Here is a 10,282-nt window from a genome sequence, read left to right as displayed (position 1 = left end):
ATCTAGTTAACATCCATCACCATACATAGTTACACATTTTTTTCTTGTGATGAGAACTTTTAAGATCTACTCTCTTAGCAACTTTCAAATATACAATACAATATTGTCAACTATAGTCACCATGCTGCACATTACATCGCATGATTTATTTAAAATGTATGGACCACCTCACAAATTTGCTTGTCATCTTTGCACAGGAGCTGTGCTAATCCTCTCTGTATCCAGAGAAGTTCCAGTTTGAGTGTATGTGCTGCTGAAGCAGGCACTTCTTTTTTTCCCCCGGCTTTATTGAAGTATAATTGACAAACAAAATTGTATATATTTTCATCGCACAGCATGATTGGTATGTGTATGAGTATTTGACATACTTTGTAAAATCATCACCACGATCAGGTTAATTAACATATTGAGGCCATATTCTGTTTTTTTCCCCTAGAAGAAAAGATAGTAGAATTCTCCCTATTTATTCTTTGTCTCTGTCTTGGATCATCAAATGCCCAAGGGAAGCTAGAATCTCTGTTTTGTAAAGAAGAAGGTCTCTCAAAACTACTACTCATTACTAATGTCGGAACTTACTGCTTATGTAAGAAAAAACTAACTTTGGCATAGACAATAAAAAGAAGGAAAAGGAGAGAGAAAAAGAGAAGAGGAAAACAGTGAAAGAAAAGTAAACTAGTGATGATCATTAATTTGCATTCTTTCAATTCATACAACTTACACCTTCACCATTTTGAATTGACAGTTTCATGCAGCTTTTTAATGATCATTTTTCACACAGGTAAAAGATGGCTTCAGCTATTACATGGTGTGTTTGCCTGTTATTTGCCACCGCCAAGGGGGAGGATGGGACCTGACCTTCCTTTGAGGTCTGTGTTATACTACGTGTTGTTTCCACACCCTTGCTTTGGGTACTTTTCAGTCTTGCTAACCAAGTTTCAGATTTGGGGATGGTCTACTCACCTGCTGTGGCCCCAAAAGAAAGGTCTGGGGAGAGGTGGCCCACCCATGGAAAGGAGAGACGCCTGGAGTTCCCAGGACCCATTGGCTGGCTGGCAGAGACAGTAGCCACCTTCCACTCCAGCCAGGATGTCTGTGAAGTTTCTTCCCCTTCAAGGATAGCAGTACCTGAGAAAATTAGGATTAGGACTTTTATACTATATTTTATCAAATTGGAGGAAAGTCTGTTTTCAACACACTTTCAGGACCATAGTAAATGGAAGGGGGGGAATCTCTGAATATGAAGGTGACAGCTTATTGCCTTTTTTAAATATCACAAAATGATAGTCGTCATAATAAAAATACAGATCAAGAAAAAGAATGAAAATTAAAAACTCTTATTGTACCTACTCGGAGATAAACATGGTTAATACTTTGTTGTCTGTCCTTCCAGAATATTATCTATGTGTATACAGAAACACACACACACACACACACACACACACACACGCACACTTTTTTCCAAACATGAGTTCATTTCAGTTAATAGTGTATCATTTACATCTTTTAAAATAGTCAAGTGCATAATTTTAATGGTTCCTTGCTTAAAACATTCTCAAGTCTCTTCCATCTTTTTTTTTTTTTTTTTTTTTTTTTGCGGTACGCGGGCCTCTCACTGTTGTGGCCTCTCCCGTTGCTGAGCACAGGCTCCGGATGCGCAGGCTCAGCGGCCATGGCTCACGGGCCCAGCCGCTCCGCCGCATGTGGGATCTTCCCCAACCGGGGCACGAACCTGTGTCCCCTGCATTGGCAGGCGGACTCTCAACCACTGTGCCACCAGGGAAGCCCAAGTCTCTTCCATCTTAAAAACTTCGCTCATAATATACCGATAGGTACCACTTTTTTTTTTGGCCACGTGGCTTGTGAGTTCTTAGTTTCCCTACCAGGGATTGAACCTGGGCCCTCGGCAGTGTAAGCACCAAGTCCTAACCAATGGACTGCCAGGGAATTCCTGCAAACTCATTTTTTTTAAAGTAAATAATTATTTCTTGCCCTGCCTGCCCCCAATCTGTTTTCCCTGTCTCAGTGAATGGTTAGCATAATTTACCAGTTGTCAACAAAGAACCTGGTTGGGTTTGAAACCATCACGTACTCTTCTTGTTCTCCATTCAAATAATTATCAACTTCTGCTTATTTTGCCTCTAAATATCACTTGGACCTACCAAATTCCATTCTCATTGCCAGCATCCCACATCAGGCCCTTTATATCTCGCCTTGATTCCAACAAAAATGATAATATTTTGGATATGTTTGGTTAAATAAAATATATTATTAAAATTAATTTCTCCTGTTTTTTCCCTATTTTAATGTCGCTACTATTAGAAAATTTAAAATTACCTCTATGTCTCATATTTCTATTGGGCAGCAATTATCTATACTCTAACTCTCAAGCCTCTTTTTATATTACTTGAATTTTATTTTTTAAATTCTAGGAGGCTTAAAAAGAATTGGTATTTAATTAATCCATGGTATTATTTTGGGTTAACTGGCCTAATACTAGTTACAACATTTTAAAGTTTATTAACCTGATTCTTTTTTCCTCCCTTCCTTCCTTCCTTTTCCCCCTTCCTTCCTTCCGTCCTTCCTTCCTCCCTATTCTCTCCAAATAAAAATATCTCTGTTTATTCATATTCTCTTCTGTACTATAGTATGACTCATGTCGGTTTTATCATGTAATGATTTACTTACATCTGTCTTCCCATCTAGACTGTGAACTCTTAGTAGTAGGAACCATATCTTAATCATCTTTGCATTCCCAGAACCCTTGCCTTTCACATAGTAGTGACATAATAGATATAGTCTGAGAATGTGACTCTGAACAACCAGGGTTCTAGAACTTGAATTAATCCTGCCTATTTTAGGCAAGACACTGTCATATGATACTCTCTTGAAATAAAAAATTGTGTTGTAGATAGTATTCCCCCCCCAATGGAAACATTTTTTACTTATAAAAATAACAGTATCGGACTTCCCTGGTGGCGCAGTGGTTAAGAATCCACCTGCCAATCCAGGAGATGCAGGTTCGAGCCCTGGTTCAGGAAGATGCCACATGCCGCGGAGCAACTAAGCCCGTGTGCCACAACTACTGAGCCTGTGCTCTAGAGCCTGGGAGCCACAACTACTGAAGTCCTCGAGCCACAACTATGGAAGCCCACGCGCCTAGAGCCCGTGCTCTGCGACAAGAGAAGCCACCGCAATGAGAAGCCTGCGCACCGCAATGAAGAGTAGCCCTCGCTCGCCGCAACTAGAGAAAGCCCACGTGCAGCAACGAAGACCCAACGCAGCCAAAAATAAATAAATAAATAAAATCTACGTTTAAAAAAAACCCAAAAAACAGTATCTGACATACTTTCAAATAATACAGACGCAGGTAAAATAGAAAGTGACTGTCCTCTGGAAAAGACCAGTGTCGGAAATATGAAATTAATACAGTTGAGCACTACTGTCAAGGCACACTGATTACTCTAGGGGGCAGACTTGAGCCGACCTTTGGATGATAATGCTGGACACAGAGAAGTCTCCCTGTTGGGCCAATGACAAAATCACTAACATTACTTTCAGACAGAAAAGAGAACTGCAGCATTTCCTATCAAAACTCTTGGAGGTGGGTTTAAACTAATTAAATGTTGAGTAATTTTTATAACTTATTAATGTATTTAAAGGTACACATGAGGGAGGATGACAAACTGGTTATCTCCATGTGGCATGAAAAAAGAAAGAGGCATAAAATACTTGTGCAGATGATTTACATTTGCACAATGGGAAATTTTAAACTGGCAAAGGGAGGGATTATAAATTCTAATGATCTCTATCTTTGGAGTTTTTAACATCCTACTGTAACCTTGGATTATCTAATTCTGTTTTGGCTGAATTCCTGCTACAACTTTGGAGCCAGTTATCATAGTAGTTGACTGAGAACAGTTCTGCCCCATCTGCTTGTATGGAGATGTGAGGAAAAAAACAACGGTGAATGGGAACCCTAGTGTACTGTTGATGGGAACGTAAATTGGTGCAGCCACTATGGACAAGGGTATGGAGGTGCCTCAAAAAATTAAAAATAGAACTACCATATAATCCAGCAATTCCACTTCTGAGTATTGATGTGAAGGAAACAAAACAGTAGCTCAAAAACATATCTGCACTCCCATGTACATTGCAGCATTATTTACAACAGCCAAGACGTGGAAACAATCTAAGTCTCCACTGATGAGTGAATGGATAAAGAAGATGTGGTACATATATATGTATGTATGTGTATATATAATATATATATATATACAAATGGAATATTATTTAGCCATAAAAAGAACGAAATCTTGCCATTCACGACAACTTGGATGGACCTGGAGGGCATTATGCTAAGTGAGATAAGTCAAACAGAGAAAGACAAACACTGTATGATGTCACTTATATGTGGAATCTTAAAAAAAAAAAAAACAAGAAACAGACTCATTGATAACAGAGAACAAACTGGTGATTGGCAGAGGTGGGGGGTGGAGGGATGGCGAGGATGGGGGGTGAGAAATGGGTGAAGATAGTCGAAAGGTACAAACTCCCAGCTATAAAAAAAAGTAAGTCATGGGGATGTAATGTACAGTATGGTGACTATAGTTAACACTACTGTACTGCATGTTTGAAAGTTGCTAAGAGAGTAGATCTTAAAAGTTCTCATCACAAGAAAAACAAATTTTGTAAACATGTGTGGTGACGGATGTTAACTAGACTTGTTGTGGTGATCATTTCACAATGAATACAAATATCAGATCATTATGTTGTACACCTAAAACTAATATAATGTTATATGTCAATTATACTTCAAAAAAAAGGGAGAAAACAAAGGAACAGAGAACACATTGGTGGTTGCCTGAGGTGGGGAGGGGGTGTAGATAGGCAGTGTGCAAAATGGGTGAAGGGGGTCAAAAGGTACAAACTTCCAGTTTCAAAATAAATAAGTCCTGGGGATGTAATGTACAGCATGGTGGCTATAGTTAACAATACTATATTGCATATTTGAAAGTTGCTAAGAGAGTAGGTCTTAAAAGTTCTCATCACAAGAAAAGAATTTTGGAACTATGTGTGGTGGTGGATATTGTAGACACTGTAGTCATCATTTCGCAATATATACAAATATGGAATCATTATATTGTACACCTGAAAAGAATATAATGTGTTTTTTAAAAATATGTATTTATTTATTTATTTGGTTGTGCTGGGTCTTCGTTGTGGCAGGTGGGATCCTTAGTTGTGGCATACGAACTCTTAGTTGCAGCATGCATGTGGGATCTACTTCCCTGACCAGGGCTGGAACCCTGGCTCCCTGCATTGGGAGTATGGAGTTTTATCCACTGGGCCACCAGGGAATTCCCCTGAAATGTATATAATGTTACAGGTCAATTATAGCTCCATTTAAAAAAAAAAAGCAAGCAAACAAAAAACAATAATGAACTGTGAAACTCCTCGATTTAAGCCTGCTTCTTTTCCCCAACTTGTGCATGCATGTGTGCCTAGCAACTCTTGAGTGACTTATACCCCAGAGCATAGCCCCCCTTGCCTTGGCTTATGATCTCTGAGTCTCTACCTTGTTCACTAAGTGCCAGGATCTGCCTGTTCATTCAACAAAGATTTTTTGACTTCCTGTCCTGTGCTAGGGATACAAAAGTGAGCAAAAGAGATAAAAACCTGTTTTCCAGGAGCTCACATTCCAGTGAGGAAGATAAATAGTAAACAAAAATCTATTCATCACTTCCTCAGAGATAACTAATTAAAAAAAATATTGTGTGACTCTCTAGCTTGAAGACCTTGGCAAGCTCTTCATTATTTATAGAATTAAATCAAAACCTTTCAGCATGGCATCAAACACCCCATGTAGCTGGTTTTCAAACTTTAATGACAAAGGTATTATTTCAAATTCTTCTTACCTCCTTCCCTCTCTTCTCCTTCCTCCAGTATTCTGTGTCCTATGCATCTTCCTTCACAGCAGATGTTTTCATTGCTATTGTGTAAATCGCCTTCAAGTGTTTTGGTGGAGGGATAAATGCAAACAAATGAAATCTTCATAGTGACTATTGTGTCTCTTTGTTTAGATTTTCCATTTGGGATGGGCACTGGTTAGCTGTTCATTAAGGGGTAATAGTAATGTACTGGCCAGGAGCCATTTTAACCTGAGCAAGGAGCCAACCAAGTACTTTCCTAGGACTCTCTTTTCTTATCTCTGAAATACATCTATCACCTGTGAGTAGCTAATGCGTGTTTAAAGGTTGTTCTTTATGTTCTTATAAACAAGTGGCTTTTTTTCTCAGCCCTGAATTTGCAAACATAGTATGATAATGATGTCACCATTTCCAAGGAAGTGTAGGAACAAGAGAAAAAAAATGTTAAGAAGGGGGAATGAGAGAAACAAGATATGAGGACTTTTAAAGATCGTCTGATAAATAAGTTCTAGGGATGCAATGAACAACATGATGATTATAGGAACGACTGAGGTATGCTATATATGATAGCTGTTAAGAGAGTAAATCCTAAGAGCTCTCATTACAAGGAGAACTTTTTATTCCTGTTTTTTTTTCCCGTTTCTTTTTATTGTATCTATATGAGATGATGGATGTTAACGAAACTTATTGTGGTAATCATTTCACAATATATGTAAGTCAAACTTTATGCTGTATACCTGAAACTCAAACAATGATGTATGTCATTTATATCTCAATAAAACTGGGGGCGGGGAAAGGTCATCTGATTTAAGACTGTCTCATCCAAATTCCTAATTGATGTAAGAACTCCCTCTGCAGTGGGTCTGCCAGGTGCCTTCCAGGCTTCCTTCCCTCCCTCCTCCTGCCCCTCCCTTCCTTCCTTCCCTCCTTCTTCTCCCTCCTTCCTTTCCTTTTTCTTCCTTCCCTCCTCCCTTCCTGCCTCCCTCTCTTCCTCCCTTCCTTTCTTTCCTTCCTTCCTTTCTTCTTTCTTTCTTTCTTTCATTTATAATTGATATATAATATAGTGTTCGTTTCAGTTACACAGCACAGTGTTCAGAATTTTTTTCAGATTCTTTTCCATTACATGTTATTACAAGATATTGAATACAGGTCCTTGTGCTATACAGTAAATCCTTGTTGCTTATCTATCTGATGTATAGTAGTTTATATCTGTTAATCCCATACCCCTAATTTGTCTCTCCACACCCCCTCCCTTTGTAACCGTAAGTTTGCTTTCTGTGTCTGTTTCTGTTTTGTATATATTTTCATTTGTATTATTATTATTTTCTTTTGTGGATTCTTCTAAACGAGTAGAGGGTTTTGAAGTGGGACAAGGCATGATCCAAATAGTATCTGAATAAGATGACCTGGTACAGAGAACAGACTTGGGGGGATAAAGAAGAGAAACAGGGAGACTAGTTAGGTGACTATCATGGTGGTCCAAATAAGGAGATGTTTATGGCCGAGCTTAGGTTGGAAGTTTGGACCAAGTGAAAAGCAGTTTAATGAAGATTGTGTTTTGAAGGTGTAGCTAACAAGGCTTGCCAATAGATTAGATGTGGGGTATGAAGGAAATAGTAACAAGGAGACAAGTCGTTGATGATTATGTGTGCAACTGGGTGGTATCACTTAGAAGAAGGGGGCTGATAGGAGGAGCAGCTTTTGAGGGAATATCAGGACTTCAGTTTGTTATCTTGGATGCCCTTTAGGTATCTAAGTGTCTGGACGGTGCTAAGACTGTACTTTCTATCTAAAGGTATCCAAAGCTGCTTTAGATGGAAAATGTTTAAAGTTGACCTTTGCTGCTGCCAAAATAGTAGCCACTGGAGGCAGTCTGCAAGATGGCATCTTAGGTTTCTGAGGAAGCAATTAGAACACACAAAGGGGGAAATAAGTGTATAATTACATAATGTAGATTTCATATTTAATTTTATGGGAAAAGCAATAATTACTTGGCTTTTGGTTTTAAATGGAAAAAGCCACTCACTGGGAAATAATTACTCTAATTTCAGTTTATTTTACTCTAGATCATTCTGTGATGAAAGCAGTTATCAAAAAAGGTCTCCAGAATGGAAGGAGTGCCAAGTCAGAGGTATATAATATGTTTTAATTCTCTCGGAAGAATTTCTCTTTAATGGCTTGTTTTCCATTTTCTTTTTTTTTTTTAACTTCTTTATTGGAGTATAATTGTTTTACAATGGTGTGTTAGTTTCTGCTTTACAACAAAATGAATCAGTTATATATATATACATATGTTCCCATATCTCTTCCCTCTTGTGTCTCCCTCCCTCCAACCTCCCTATCCCACCCCTCCAGGCAATCACAAAGCACCGAGCTGATCTCCTTGTGCTACGTGGCTGCTTCCCACTAGCTATCTACCTTACGTTTGGTAGTGTATATATGTCCATGCCTCTCTCTCACTTTGTCACAGCTTACCCTTCCCCCTCCCCATATCCTCAAGCCCATTCTCTAGTAGGTCTGTGTCTTTATTCCTGTCTTAACCCTAGGTTCTTCATGACATTTTTAAATCTTAAATTCCATATATATGTGTTAGCATACGGTATTTGTCTTTCTCTTTCTGACTTACTTCACTCTGTATGACAAACTCTAGGTCTATCCACCTCATTACAAATAGCTCAATTTTGTTTCTTTTTATGGCTGAGTAATATTCCATTGTATATATGTGCCACATCTTCTTTATCCATTCCTCCAATGATGGACACTTAGGTTGTTTCCATCTCTGGGCTATTGTAAATAGAGCTGCAATGAACATTTTGGTACATGACTCTTTTTGAATTATGGTTTTCTCAGGGTATATGCCCAGCAGTGGGATTGCTGGGTCATATGGTAGTTCTATTTGTAGTTTTTTAAGGAACCTCCATACTGTTTTCCATAGTGGCTGTATCAATTTACATTCCCACCAACAGTGCAAGAGGGTTCCCTTTTCTCCATATCCCCTCCAGGATTTATTGTTTATAGATGTTTTGATGATGGCCATTCTGACTGGTGTGAGGTGATATCTCATTGTAGTTTTGATTTGCATTTCTCTAATGACTTTTGATGTTGAGCATTCTTTCATGTGTTTGTTGGCAGTCTGTATATCTTCTTTGGAGAAATGTCTATTCAGGTTTTCGGCCCATTTTTGGATTGGGTTGTTTGTTTTTTTGTTATTAAGCTGCATAAGCTGCTTATAAATTTTGGAGATTAATCCTTTTTCAGTTACTTCATTTGCAAATATTTTCTCCCATTCTGAGGGTTGTCTTTTGGTCTTGTTTATGGTTTCCTTTGCTGTGCAAAAGCTTTGAAGTTTCATTAGGTCCCATTTGTTTATTTTTGTTTTTATTTCCATTACTCTAGGAGGTGGATCAAGAAGGATCTTGCTGTGATTTATGTCATAGAGTGTCCTGCCTATGTTTTCCTCTAAGAGTTTCATAGTTTCTAGTCTTACATTGAGGTCTTTAATTCATTTTGAGCTTATTTTTGTGTATGGTGTTAGGGAGTGATCTAATCTCATACTTTTACATGTACCTGTCCAGTTCTCCCAGCACCACTTATTGAAGAGGCTGTCCTTTCTCCACTGTACATTCCTGCCTCCTTTATCAAAGATAAGGTGACCATATGTGCATGGGTTTATCTCTGGGCTTTCTATCCTGTTCCATTGATCTATCTTTCTGTTTTTGTGCCAGTACCATACTGTCTTGATTACTGTAGCTTTGTAGTATAGTCTAAAGGCAGGGAGCCTGATTCCTCCAGCTCCGTTTTTCGTTCTCAAGATTGCTTTGGCTATTCGGGGTCTTTTGTGTTTCCATACAAATTGTGAAATTTTTTGTTCTGGCTCTGTGAAAAATGCCTGTGGTAGTTTGATAGGGATTGCATTGAATCTGTAGATTGCTTTGGGTAGTAGAGTCATTTTCACAATGTTGATTCTTGCAATCTAAGAACATGGTATATCTCTCCATCTATTTGTATCATCTTTAATTTCTTTCATCAGTGTCTTATAATTTTCTGCATAAAGGTCTTTTGTCTTCTTAGGTAGGTTTATTCCTAGATATTTTATTCTATTTGTTGCAATGGTAACTGGGAGTGTTTTCTTGATTTCACTTCCAGATTTTTCATCATTAGTGTATAGGAATGCCAGAGATTTCTGTGCATTAATTTTGTATCCTGCTACTTTACCAAATTCATTGATTAGCTCTAGCAGTTGTCTGGTAGCATCTTTAGGATTCTCTATGTATAGCATCATGTCATCTGCAAACAGTGACAGCTTTACTTCTTCTTTCCCAATTTGGATTCCTTTTATTTCCTTTTCTTCTCTG

At 38.3% G+C, this 10,282-nt stretch overlaps 1 pseudogene; it reads right to left on the bottom strand.

Moving 5' to 3' along the window:
• Positions 1-152: 152 nt before the first annotated feature.
• Positions 153-266, bottom strand: LOC136123033 (U6 spliceosomal RNA; annotated as a pseudogene).
• Between the last annotated feature and the right edge of the window lie 10,016 nt (positions 267-10,282).

This window comes from Phocoena phocoena, chromosome 4 (genome assembly GCF_963924675.1).
Source record: "Phocoena phocoena chromosome 4, mPhoPho1.1, whole genome shotgun sequence".
NCBI classification, from domain to species: Eukaryota; Metazoa; Chordata; class Mammalia; order Artiodactyla; family Phocoenidae; genus Phocoena; species Phocoena phocoena.
This window is presented reverse-complemented; position numbering and strand designations above follow the sequence as displayed.